The sequence below is a fragment of the Miniopterus schreibersii genome, assembly GCF_964146895.1.
Source record: "Miniopterus schreibersii genome assembly, chromosome: 7".
Lineage (NCBI taxonomy): Eukaryota > Metazoa > Chordata > Mammalia > Chiroptera > Miniopteridae > Miniopterus > Miniopterus schreibersii.
The window spans coordinates 82,424,685-82,437,345 of NC_138108.1; the positions used below are offsets into that span (position 1 = coordinate 82,424,685).

General features: G+C 53.1%; 1 long non-coding RNA gene across 1 annotated transcript; it reads right to left on the minus strand.

Moving 5' to 3' along the window:
* Positions 1-458: 458 nt before the first annotated feature.
* On the minus strand, positions 459-8,730 carry LOC308559452. The gene is made up of 3 exons (XR_013999135.1): positions 8,440-8,730; positions 4,489-5,636; positions 459-1,424 (listed from the first exon to the last, which is right to left on the minus strand). It is a non-coding gene; the product is annotated as an uncharacterized lncRNA (long non-coding RNA).
* Between the last annotated feature and the right edge of the window lie 3,931 nt (positions 8,731-12,661).

A 12,661-nucleotide genomic window follows, 5' to 3' on the forward strand; every position in this document is an offset into this window, starting at 1 on the left:
GACACACACTTCTTTTACTTAGGTAAACAGTCAACAACTAACATGAAAACAGTAACAAGGAGGGGATTTATGGTCTGCACCCAGGTGCACTGGTTGTGCCTGAGGGGTCTGGGAAAAGGGGAGTTACCCAGACATTCCAAAGGAATGTTACTGTCCTTACAAAAGGCAACTGACTGGCACAGTTAAGGTGAAGATTGACCTTTGTCAGGGAAGATGCCAGCCTAGGACATGACTAACCACCATAAACTGCTTTTAAAGTTTTAATTTCAGACCGTCCTTTGTGGTTATTAGGTCTCTGAGTTTGCAAGGACACCACACAGGCCTCCCCCAAGCTTGTCAGGTTAGCATGGAGCCCCTTTTCATCCACAAATAGAACTCAGTTTGGGTGAGCAAGGGACTATGGATTCAGTGAGTTAAATGTCCTTTTTTTACACTTTTTTTTTTTTTTTTTTAATCTGGTGCAGAACATTATCAGTCAACAACCTTCATTCTAGAGGGGAATTCAGAAGGGGGACATCAGTTGCCAACTATTCCAGAGGCCAACTTTGTCCCACTCAACCTTTAGGCCACATCACCAGTGGAGCTTTAAATCTATTTACTGAAGGGCTCTGCCTCACACCTCTCAGCACCAGGTCAGAAAGCACTAGAGATTAGCACCCCAGTGAGCTGGCATCTGCAGTTTGCAAAACCAGAACAAGCTCCAAAAGTGCCATTACAAATCACAGAAAAGGTAGTAACTGTCAGCTGGTTGACCTCTGCTGGGTCGGCCTCAAGGTCACCTGAATATCTCCCAACTTGCTCCAGCAGTCCTGCTGCAAACTGCTCACAGCCTCAATGTGCTATGGCTTTACTGGGAATTATGTTGGTCAAACCCAAAATACACACAGTGAACAGGTTTAAAGACCTCCCTGACCGAAAATATCTGTACCACTAGTCAACGGCAGCCTGAAATTTCACCAGCATAGATTCTTTGTTCTATGCTAAGCATTTAAAAGACAAATGGAGAATGGGGGGGGGGGGACAAACAGCCTGAGCACTTTAGGAGGAGACGGAGGAGGGAGCTGCTGAGGTGACAGAAAGAAGGGCCCGAAGGGCCTGAAGGCCTCATCTACGCTCTGACACTTGGCGGAGGCCTGAGGTGCTGACACACTTCAGAAACCGAGTCTGAAGCCAGGGAGAGGTGTGCGAAGTCAAGGCCCAGAGTAAATCAGCCAAGAGAAAATTAAGAGGATCAATAAAAGAGTTTAATGAAACATAAACAGGTTCAGGGAGGACTTAAATCAAGTCATGGTCAATCCACAGCAGGTTGTAAGGAGCACCCTGACTCTTGGACATTGCTGTGGTGGGAAACAACCATACTCCCCTCACAGGTGTCCTGGGAGTTCTGCCAGTGGCTGGATTCTGGGCAGACACCCTGGGCTGACCTGCAAATAGAGAAGGGGATTTCTTGTTAATTTGTAATTGTGAGGTTGTTGTAGGTGGCGGGAATGGCACCGGGTGTTAGACCAGTAGGGTCAGACCAGACCTGGCTTCAGTAACCTCAGTACTTGAGTTCTGGCTAGGGAAGAATTCAGAACCAAGACCCAAGCTATTAGAGAACCTTTATTTGGTAAATCACAGGGGTAGAAGTGATTCCAGAAGAAATGGGCTAAGGCCCGGCCGGGTGTGGCTCAGTGGTTGAGCGTCAACCTAGGATCCAGGTGATCAGGGTGTGATTCCTGGTCAGGGCACATGCCAGGGTTGGGGGCTCAATCCCCAGTCAGGGGCCTGCAGGAGGCAGCCGATCAATGACTCTCTCATCACTGATGTTTCTATCTCTCTCTCTCCCTCTCCTTTCCTCTCTCAGAAATCAATGAAGATATATTTAAAAAAAAAAAAAAAAAAAAGAAGTGGGCTTAGGAAGCATGTCATAGAGGCAAAGGAAGAGCCCTTGGAGCTTGGGAGTGAGGAAGCTAATGGTAACCTGAGGGGGACAGGAAAGGTGAGGGAGTGTTCTCAGGAGGAAGAGTGCTCTGGGGCATCATCCTAAGGGTTTTAAGAGTGGAGACGCTAAGTCCCAGGGGAAGATCTCAGTAAAATATTCAGCAGCTTTCCAGGTGTGGGCTTTCAGGGTCAGGGTTTCCACCGATTGGTTGGTGCCAGGGCAGGGGGTCATTATCCAATGCAGCTGGTCCTGAGGTCAGCCATAGCATTGCTTATCTGGTTTTGCTGCTTTCCTGGGCCCAGAATTGAAATATAACTAAGGCCTAGATGTTATCTCTAGGGAGGAAAGGACAGGGGATCCAAACCACTTGACCAGTGATATACAAGGGGAGGAAAGGCCACTCTGGGGGTGAGGTCCCACCCTACAATTGTCCTTTGCTAGGCACCTGGAGCTTTCTACCCTGGTGACCTTCTGGACTGGCCCGTTGTCCTTTCTCTGCTCATGTCTACCTAACTGCCTATCACAGGTCCAGAATGGAAGGTAAGAGACTGTCCCAAAAATACTGCAAGGCCAGGAAGCCTGTTTGACACACTGCCCAGACCTTATAATTGCAAGCCTGCGACAGGCCTGCTGGTGACTCTGCTTGCCTGCCCCAAATTGCTCTCCCTGCCGGTGACTCCCTGCAGCTCCTCTGTACTCCTTTCCCTCCCGAGCCCAGCCCGGGCTTCACACTGCCAAGGCCCTCCGCGGCAGTCCAGGTGTGTCAGTCCAGCCCACAGGCCCAGAAATACTTCCTGGCTCTCCAGGGATTCCTGACAGGACTCCCAGGTAAGTGGGTGTGTAGTGAGCAGCCTCACCTCATGGTGCACAGCCTGAGGCTCTGTTTATGCTGACTGGCAGGAATTTAGCTTTCTAAGTCCCCATCTCCTCAGTAGTAACAGAGGGGTTTGGCTGTGGGAGAAGGGCAAGGAGGGAAGAAAATCTGGTCTTTCCAAATCAACGCTTTGGCCTTCTGGTAATTTCTCATGGCCTCTACTCAAAGCAGCCCAATTTCAGACCAATCCAATGGCAGATAGATGTATCATGCTCAGTGATATTACCTCAGTGCCCCATCTCGGAGCTGGGGGCCGGCCTGCCCTCCCCACAGAGAGCCAGCTAAGGACAGATGTTTAAGTACCAAGGGAGCTGCCCTTGCTCAGCCACTGTTTCCTCCTTGGCTTCCCTTCAAGTATCCAGAGGAGAGCAGCCGTCCCCTCCAGGGCTCTTGTACTGTACTGTGGCCAGCTGTGGCTTCTTGTGGAAAATGCACACTGCAGGTAACGGTAGCCCTGTGCCAGCTCCAAGGCACAGGCAGCCTTCCTCCCCTGGGCCCAGCGAGAAGCTGCCTCCTCCACTGCCTTTGGGAAGAAAGTCTCGCTCCTGGGGGAGCCTTCTGACTCCTGTCTCAGCTAACCTCCAGCTACTTTATGGTGAGAACACAGAACCTCCCAGACCAGGAGATGGACACTGCCCTGTTGCCCTCCTGGGGAAGGTGGGTCACATTACAGGCCTCCATGCCAACACTTCCCAGGGCACACTCTGCTTGACACCAGCCATTGGAAACAGACATCTTACTCATGACCCTGAATCACATTGAAACCTCACAGGCAATTCTCTTGAGGCCTCTCCCTTGACTGGGCAGAGCACTCCCCCTACACATACCACACACACACACACTCTCACACATATACACACAAACACATATACACACATATACATGCACATAGATGCACACACACACACACATATACAGACACATGTACACATGCACATGTGTGCACACACATACCCACATATATACACACATACACACATATTCACACATATATACACAAACACATACATGCATACATACACACAGGTGCATGCACATATAGACACATATACACACATGCACGTGTGTGCACACCCACACCCACATATATACACACATACACACACATACACACACTCTGCTTTGGCTGAAATTAGGGGGAGTGGAGGCAAAAAGCCCTCCCCCACAGGGAAAGGAGAAGAAAGGGATGGTGGCTGCCATTCTAACTTGGCCTGCTGAGGAGAAGGCCCCTCCCACCCCTGTAGCCCTCGGGGCAGGGGGAAGAGTCAGTAGGAGCTGCAGGAAGATGCTGCCCAAGAGTCCATGGGAGGCCACCACTCTGCAAACTGGGAGCTGCGGCTCTGGGTCAGCATCAGCAGTGCCTTCTCACGGTGGCTGGCAAGTAGCAGGGAGTGTGCCAATGGTGTAAAATGAAAACTGTGATTTCATGTTTTCATCAGATTTGCTCCCAAGGCAGCACATTCCTGGATAAAGTAACCAAAATTCTTTGTCCCAAGAGGAGCCGTTGGGATCCAGATGCCAGGATACATGGCCCTTTCAGATGAGGCAGAGAGCCCAGTCAGCAGGAGGAAGCATGGAGCCAGCACAGAGGGGCCGTGGCAGGAAGAGCAGTGGGCACTGGATCACCACACCAACCCCCCTCCCATGGCCCCATGTGCTCCTGGACACGCTGACAGGAAAGCCCACTTACACAACCTCAAGGAACTCCATCCTTCCTATGGAACTGCAGGAAAGGAGCCTGGGGCCAGTGGCCATAGCCAGTCTCTGAGGCTCAGCTTTATCACCTGGCAAGATGGAGACAATAGGATGGAGTGGTTGCAAAGACAGAGGCTCTCTGTCCTCAGTTAGAGAGGGGCCATCTGTTAGGGTTTGGCTGGTGACATGGGCTGTGAAAGAATTCACAACTAAAAGGATAGATGCAGAGAGAACATTTATTTTACTTTCCCTGAAGGGAAAGGGCTGGTGCATAGTTAATCAAAAGAGGGTAAAAAAACAAAAGGCAGCCTGCTCTTTTAAACAGGTGCTGTTGCTAACCTACAAGGAAGGGAGGGGATTGGATTGTCTTGAAGTTGCGCTGATAGGAGGGGCTGTCTTGAAAAGTTACAGTTTGTTTTCTTTCTAGGAGAAAGTCCAGTACATGTCCTAGGGAGGTGTCTTATCAGTATGCTCAGAGCAAAAGTGATGAGGAGTTCAAAGGGGGCCTGTTTGAAGAGGATGGGAGGGAACTTTCTACTAACTAGAGACTCCTTAGTGCAAATCATCCCTGAGCTGTGAAAACAGCGAGGAAGAGGGGTGTGCAAGAATGTAGCCTTGAGGGTAGCTTATCTTATCTTACAGTTTGAACAGAGGGGTTGTTTGAATTAGAGAAGCCAGCAATCTTGGGGTTTAATTACCAGGTACTTCTCATAAATTGTGGAAGGCCACAGCAAAGAAAAGAAAGGCCTTTTTTCCTATCCTTACATTCCCCCTTCTAATTTCAAGGGACTTATAAGAAATAGGTTTAACTTGTTATTCTTAACAATGGACTGGAAGCTGGGGAACATGGGCGAAGGTCCGTCTTCTGTAGCTACTTCGTGTTGTTAGGGGGTGTCGAGATGGGCCTCCCTAAGAGTCCAAATGAGAGTCACCTAGGGAGAGGGACTTGTAATGGACAGTCCTGAAGGCTATCACTGTTGCAGGAGGGTGGCTATGCTGCAAGGAATGGAGGACAATGATATTAATGTCTAGTCATTATATTACTTATCTGTAATAGGTGTGTGTTTTTTGTTTCTTGAAGAGGAGCTTGAGGTCCTCGATGGGCTCACAAGAATAGGTCTCGGGTTGAGGTTCCTATGGGGACTTATAAGAAATAGGTTTAATTTGAGATAAACAAGTAATTAGGTATTTAATAAGGTCATAGGCATATGTCCTATGAAAACAGAAAGAAAGAACACAAGGGTTAATCAATATAGAAAATTATAAACTAGTTGAAACGATTTTTCAATGCAGGGCTTTTGCTGGAAAGAAATCAATTAGTGACAATTTGATAGATTGCCTGCAGTTAGAACATCTCTGGTGATGTTATCAGGTGCTGAGGTCTATAAATGACAAAACTTAAAATGACATGGTTATAGACTTGACCATAAAACAATTAACAAAGAACCTTGCTTTTCTGTAAGATATAACATTCCAAGATAACAACTTTTTGGTAAATAATAATTATTATGAAATGACATAAAAGAACAATATGTAGAGTTTTAATATATAAAGAACAAACAATATGTAAGATTTTAAAACCCTGTACATGGCTTATTGAAAGTATGTATTGAGCACTGGAAACAATCCATAAATACCCCAATGTGTGGATTACAAACATCTGGAGTAGCACCGTCAGATGCCTCCTACAGGGAACTATTATTCTAGGCTTGTCCAGCGTCATTGACAGGATAACCTGTTATTTTTGAGAATTTCTTTTTTGAACTTGGCTCTGAATCTTTGCAAGTTCCTTAGAGTAGACTAAAATGTTCAGAACATTTATTTTAATAAAAATATAGGTATATAAATAAAACACAGTTATTATTATTAATTTTATTTGGCAAAGCTGCCCATGTAATTTTTCAAGTATAATAAATAGGCCTAATTGGTTTAAAAATTTAGGAGGAAAAGTGAATCCTTCAGGTATTTCAGGGCCCTTTGTAATAACTCAAAGTTATTTCTCTGTTAAAAAAAGTCTTTTGAAATTTAACATTAAGAAGATTGTCAAATATATTTAACCAAAAGATTTTAAATCTTTTGTGAATCCAGGTAAAACAAATGTATACTTTTATGGTAATAGCTTTAAAAGATATTAATTAAACTTAAAACCAGTTTTAATATTAAATATTTTGTCTAGACCATAGGATCTTGTTTAATTCTTTGTAGGCCAACAAAACATTCTACCCTAGTAGGGCCATCCGGAAGCAGAAAACACACCACACAGAATATACAGACAAATACGTAAAGACCATACACAAAATTCAAATCACTAATTTTGGTAGAGAAGACATAAGATTTTTCATTTGCTTTTGATGACTTTTAAGAAGGCTAGAAAAAGGGAGAGGAAGTTCCCAAATATCAAGCAGGAAGGCCTGTTGAAATTTTTAATGAAAGTGTCAAGGACTGTGAATGAGCGGTGGAAACAAAGAAAGTCTAGGCTCCAATCTAGGGAATTAAGTAGCAGAAACGAGCCTGGGCAGGGCTGCTTTGGCTCACTGAGGAGTTGGAAACCCCAGTGACCTAAGATGTGACATGACCAGAGTGGGGCTGTTAGAAATACTAGGAGAGCAGGGGTCCCTACGGATGTCAGGGGTGATCAGGTCCTGACTCACTGGACCCTGTCACCCAGGTGTCGCCTGGGGTCAGCCGTGTGGGCGGGCTTACCTTGCATCTCAGTACTGACGAGCTGCACCTTGACAAAAGGCTTACCCCACAGGTGGACAGGCAGATTTCCCCCACACCCACACGGGGCAGGAGAAAGGGTAATGAAAGCAACTCTAGGTCCACTGGAGAGAAATTAGGTGGAAGAGGGGGACTGGGGCCTGACGGGTTTTTCTGTAAACAGTCTTTTTGCCCACTCAGAAATAACCATCATTAGAATAATTAAAGTTTAATCTTTGTCCTGCAAAAATGTATTTTCATACTTTACGCCTTCTATTATCAAACTCACGCAACGTTTTCCAACTTAATTTCAACTTTTAACTCTTAGAAATCTCAATTTTTCAATGATAACCAAAAAGTAAACAACCAGCTTTATTTTAGATTGAGTTTATGAATACACTTTAAACATACTCTTACTTTAAAGAAACCCACCTTCAAAAAAGCAGAAAACATTATATTAACAGTTCAAAATCTACTGTACAGACTTTCTGAAATAAGCCAAAAGCAGGCAAACCTAAGACTTATCTAGCAATCGGTGTTTCAGTGTTTCATGTTATTTAAACTATTTAGATGTTTAATAACTTTTATTGTTTAACCCAGTAAAATTTCAAAGTTTTAAGTTACTCAAGATTTTGGAAAATTATGTATAAGCATATATCATTATTCCTGAAAAGCTTTCTCACACACCCTACATTTTAGTCATATTTACTTATTGTTTTAATAACTTTATGAGATTTTTAAAGCCAATTATTATCCAAGCCATTTTCTTTGATAAATTTCGTAACAGGGATAACATGACCTTGACATCTCTTAGGAAGCTGGAGTAAAGGTGGGGGCAGAGCAGGCCCGAATCTTGTTCCCACGATGGCATCAATTCCCGGGGCCTCCAGCCACTAGGATTTTAAACTGCCGGAGTCTTTCCTTTACAAGGGGGAGGGGCGAGCACTCCCCCCTGCAGCTTCTGAAGCTTGCCCAAGGACATTGCTGCAGTTCTGGCTCTCTCTTTAGGGCAGTTTGGAGCATTTATAAGATTCACTTTTATAAATTTTTTTAAATTTTATTTCACCCAGAAGCTTAGAAAGGCATGACTAAAAGTAAGATTCCTGAGGCTACAGCGAGTTACTGCAAATGCCCAGTTTTACCCTAGTTAATTTTATTAAACAGGTTTTGGAAGAAAGAGGCCTTGGTGTGTGAGTCAGAGTAGAGCAAGTAAACCCCGTGTCTAATAAAAATGTGGTGGGCTTACCTGTCACGTCAGGGGTCGCCCTTGGCTCCGTCCCTTCAGTGATGATGTGCTTGTGGGGTGAGGGCCAACTGGAGCACTGGAGAGTTGGGGCCTGTCAGTTCAAGGCCATTGTGTGGGTAGGTTCTGGTCCCGGGGACCCTCCAGCCCCCAGGACTGCTTTTTCCAGTGGCCAAACTTGCAACAGAGGGGGTACAGCCCTTGAGGTGACCTATGGCTTAAAACTGAGACGTTTGTTTCTGCGGGATGGTTTCTTGCTCTCTCTGCCGTCTCAGGTGTTAAAACCACTGAAGGTTATTTCCACCGGTTGCTCAGTGGGAGCCTGGGGGGCCTAAGAGTAGTTTTTGGTAACTTTCTCCTAATGTCTGGGGCTATCTGTTGGGGAAAACTGTATCCCCGAAGTGCTCAGCCCTTAACAGACTTGTACAGCTCCTTTAAGGGGTCCCTATGTATTGCTTTCTCAGCGACAACACGGTAAGGCTGGGGCGACTGTGGGCTCCGCTCCGGGCAGCGCGGGGCTGCCAGGCGCCTGCAGGCTGGTGGTGAAGACGGCGCCGCGGGGAGGGCGGGCGCTGCGAGGACAGTTCCCTCAACTGGATACCGTGGCAACATGTACTTCGTAAGTTCTCCTCCGATCCCTGTCCTGGCGAAAGGGCTGTAAAGCGCTTTAAGTGGAGAGCGGCGCCGCGACTCAGGTCCGCCGAGCGGCCCGGGCTCCCCGTCCGCGTCCGCGTCCGCGTCGGGCTGAGCCGCGTCACAAAGAATTAACCTCTGAGGCCTGAGCGGCAAAGCTTTCTCACTGCCCAGGGGCAAATCTCGCGGTTTCCCATCTGAAAGAGCAGGGGCGGTTACGGGCGAGGCGATGCCAGCTCCGGACAGCCTTTCCAGGCCAGGCGCCCGGCCGGCGGGCGACCCAGCGCGGGCACGGAGGCCAAGCCCGCAGCCTCCCGGCCCCGGGGACCGCCGGCGGGTGCCCGAGGTGCGCCTGTGCCCGGGTGGGGGGAGGGCTGCTTGGGGCCGAGCGCCAGGGGCGAAGGCGGGGGCACCCGTCACCCCGCGACCTGGGTCGGGGTGGGCGCCGACCCCGGGCCGCAGGCCAGGCCCGGATCCCAGCTCGAATCGAGGGTCCCGAGTCCGAGCGCAGCCCCGCCAGACCCCGCTCGGACACTGGCCGGAGCGCGAGCGGGCGGAGGCGTCCTCCCAGTCGCACCCCGAGTGACAGGCGCGAGCGGGGCCCCGCCCCGAGGCCCGCGGGAGGCAGACGCCACCCCCACGCTGGGGGCTGCGGGGTCCCCGCGGCCGGCACGGCTGACCGGGAGACGGGCACCGGGGTGTCCGCGAGGCCGGAGGGGCGAAAGGGGGACCCCGCTCCCGGAAGCGGGGACGGAGGAGGGCGCCACCCAGCGCCAGGGCTCGGCCGCCGAGGGGCTCGCGGCTGGAGTGGGGCGGGCGCAGGAGGGGCCCCCGACACCCCGGCCCGCCGCCGGGAAAGGCGGTGCGGCGCTGTCAGCGCGGGGGGACCGGGGCGGCCGGCTGCCTGCGCCCGGGGCTCCGGGGTCACCGCGCGCCTCCCGGCTCGGGGAGGGGCCCCGCACCCCCGCCCGCTGCAGGCCGCGTGCCCCGCGGGGCCGCCCTCCCCCCGGCGGGCGCCCGGCAAGTGCACAAAGGGCGGGACAGCCCGCTTGGGGGCAGCCGCCCCTCTGCCCCTCCCCCGGGGGCGGGTCCCGCCTGGGAGGTCGGTCGGCGCCGTCCGCGCTCCGCCCCGCGGTCCCCGCGCCCCGGGGAGCAGGCCCCGTCCCGGTCCCCGCCCCTTCGGCCCCCGCGACGCTCGCGGCTCGTCGGCATCGCCGGCCCGCTCCTTCCCCGCGGGCAGCCGCGCACCCCACGGCCAGCGCGCCCCGCACGCAGTCCCCAGGCCACAGGGCGGACCGCGGCGGGGGGGCCGAGGCGGGGCCGTGCCCCGGGCGCCCGCAGCCCCAGCGCCCTCCTGAGCCAGGGCCCCCCGCCCCGCGGCCCCCAGCGCCCTCCTGAGCCAGGGCCCCCCGCCCCCCGCCCCCCGGCCCCCAGTGCCCTCTAAGCCAGGGCCCCCGCCCCCCGGCCCCCAGCGCCCTCCTGAGCCAGGGCCCCCCGCCCCCCGGCCCCCAGCGCCCTCCTGAGCCAGGGCCCCCCAGCCCCCCCGCCCCCCGGCCCCCAGTGCCCTCTAAGCCAGGGCCCCCCGCCCCCCGGCCCCCAGCGCCCTCCTGAGCCAGGGCCCCCCGGCCCCCCGGCCCCCAGCGCCCTCCTGAGCCAGGGCCCCCCGGCCCCCAGCGCCCTCTAAGCCAGGGCCCCCCGCCCCCCCGCCCCCCGGCCCCCAGCGCCCTCTAAGCCAGGGCCCCCGCCCCCCGGCCCCCAGCGCCCTCTAAGCCAGGGCCCCCCGCCCCCCCGCCCCCCGGCCCCCAGCGCCCTCTAAGCCAGGGCCCCCCGCCCCCCGGCCCCCAGCGCCCTCTAAGCCAGGGCCCCCGCCCCCCGGCCCCCAGCGCCCTCTAAGCCAGGGCCCCCCGCCCCCCGGCCCCCAGCGCCCTCTAAGCCAGGGCCCCCGCCCCCCGGCCCCCAGCGCCCTCTAAGCCAGGGCCCCCCGCCCCCCGGCCCCCAGCGCCCTCCTGAGCCAGGGCCCCCGCCCCCCGGCCCCCAGCGCCCTCCTGAGCCAGGGCCCCCGCCCCCCGGCCCCCAGCGCCCTCTAAGCCAGGGCCCCCGCCCCCCGGCCCCCAGCGCCCTCTAAGCCAGGGCCCCCCGCCCCCCGGCCCCCAGCGCCCTCCTGAGCCAGGGCCCCCGCCCCCCGGCCCCCAGCGCCCTCTAAGCCAGGGCCCCCCGCCCCCCGGCCCCCAGCGCCCTCTAAGCCAGGGCCCCCCGGCCCCCGGCCGCCTCCACTCCGGGCCGCCCCGTTTCCGGCCCCCGGCAGCACCGCGTCCCGCGGGCTCCGCGCTCCGCAGCTCGGGGAAGGCCGGGCCGCTCGGCAGGACGCGGCCGGGGCGCCGGAGCCGAGCCCGGCACCGGGAGGAGCCGCCTGTGTCTAGCGCCGTCTGCCGGCCGCCCCGAGCGCTGCGAGGACCGACGGAGCCGCCGCGCCCGGAGCCTTCTCTGGCATCTGGTCGTCGGTGACCAGGCGAAAAGCCCAGCTGGGGGTTCCGGAGGAAGACAACGGTTTTTAAATTTTCAAGCGCTTACAGGAGCAGTGCCAGGGTACATAAGCAACCAATAATATTGGAGGCTTAGGAGAGGGGAACTGGGTGGCTTTGGACAGGAATGAGGAGACTTTAGAACCTTTTCATTTTAAACATATTTATTTTCAGTAAGTCTATGTACTTTTTCAGGCATACGTAAAGGAAAGAATGGTCTCTGTCACATGGAGACTGACCAGGAGCTGGAAGGGCAATATTTCACCTGAATGAGCAGAAAATGAATGATACGTTTTTAGGTAGAGTAGTAAATTTTGTGCATTTCTCTGTTCTTGTTTCTTTAGTTATTCCAGGGCTTTCAGGAAAGTACTGAACATTCCAGGCTTGAGTCAGCCATGCTGCAGGATGTAGTTAGCAATTCCAAAAATGCTAAGATGTGGGTTCTGCCTTCAAGAAGTTCCCAATTTTCCCGGGTCAAGAAATACTTATAATACCTTGAAATTAATAAATATGGATTATATTTGCTATGCAATAAACTACCACAAAACAGTGGCTTATAATAATAATGTGTCATTACCCTTATGTCATATGGGTTAACTGGGATCTGCTGGTGACTGCAGTCTGAAGGTGGCTGGAGTTGGAGTCCTCTGAGGGTTCACCTGAGCTGGACATTGACGATGAGGTCTTCACTCCCGTGTCTGGCTCCCCGTTGGGTGCTGGCCCACCTCTCTCCATGTAGCCCCTCCACGTGGCTGGTTTGGCTTCCTCGCAGTGTGGCTATCACAGAGCTCAATGGCTTCTCCCAGAAGCTGCAAGGCTTCCTGTGACACGACCTCAGGAACCATGCAGTCTCTTCTGCTGCAGTTGTCAGAGGCACATGGGGGGCCAGCCCAGCCTCCAGGGGAAGGGACTACACAGGGCATAAACTGAAAGCAGGTTTCCTTGGTGGTCATCTTTGGAAAATGGCCACCACAAGCTAAGAGAAAGACAAGTCCAGGGTGCAATCGGAGCCCAGAACTTAATCCTGACTGACTGGCTGTCCAGTTTATTCCGAACTGGAGCTTTATTAT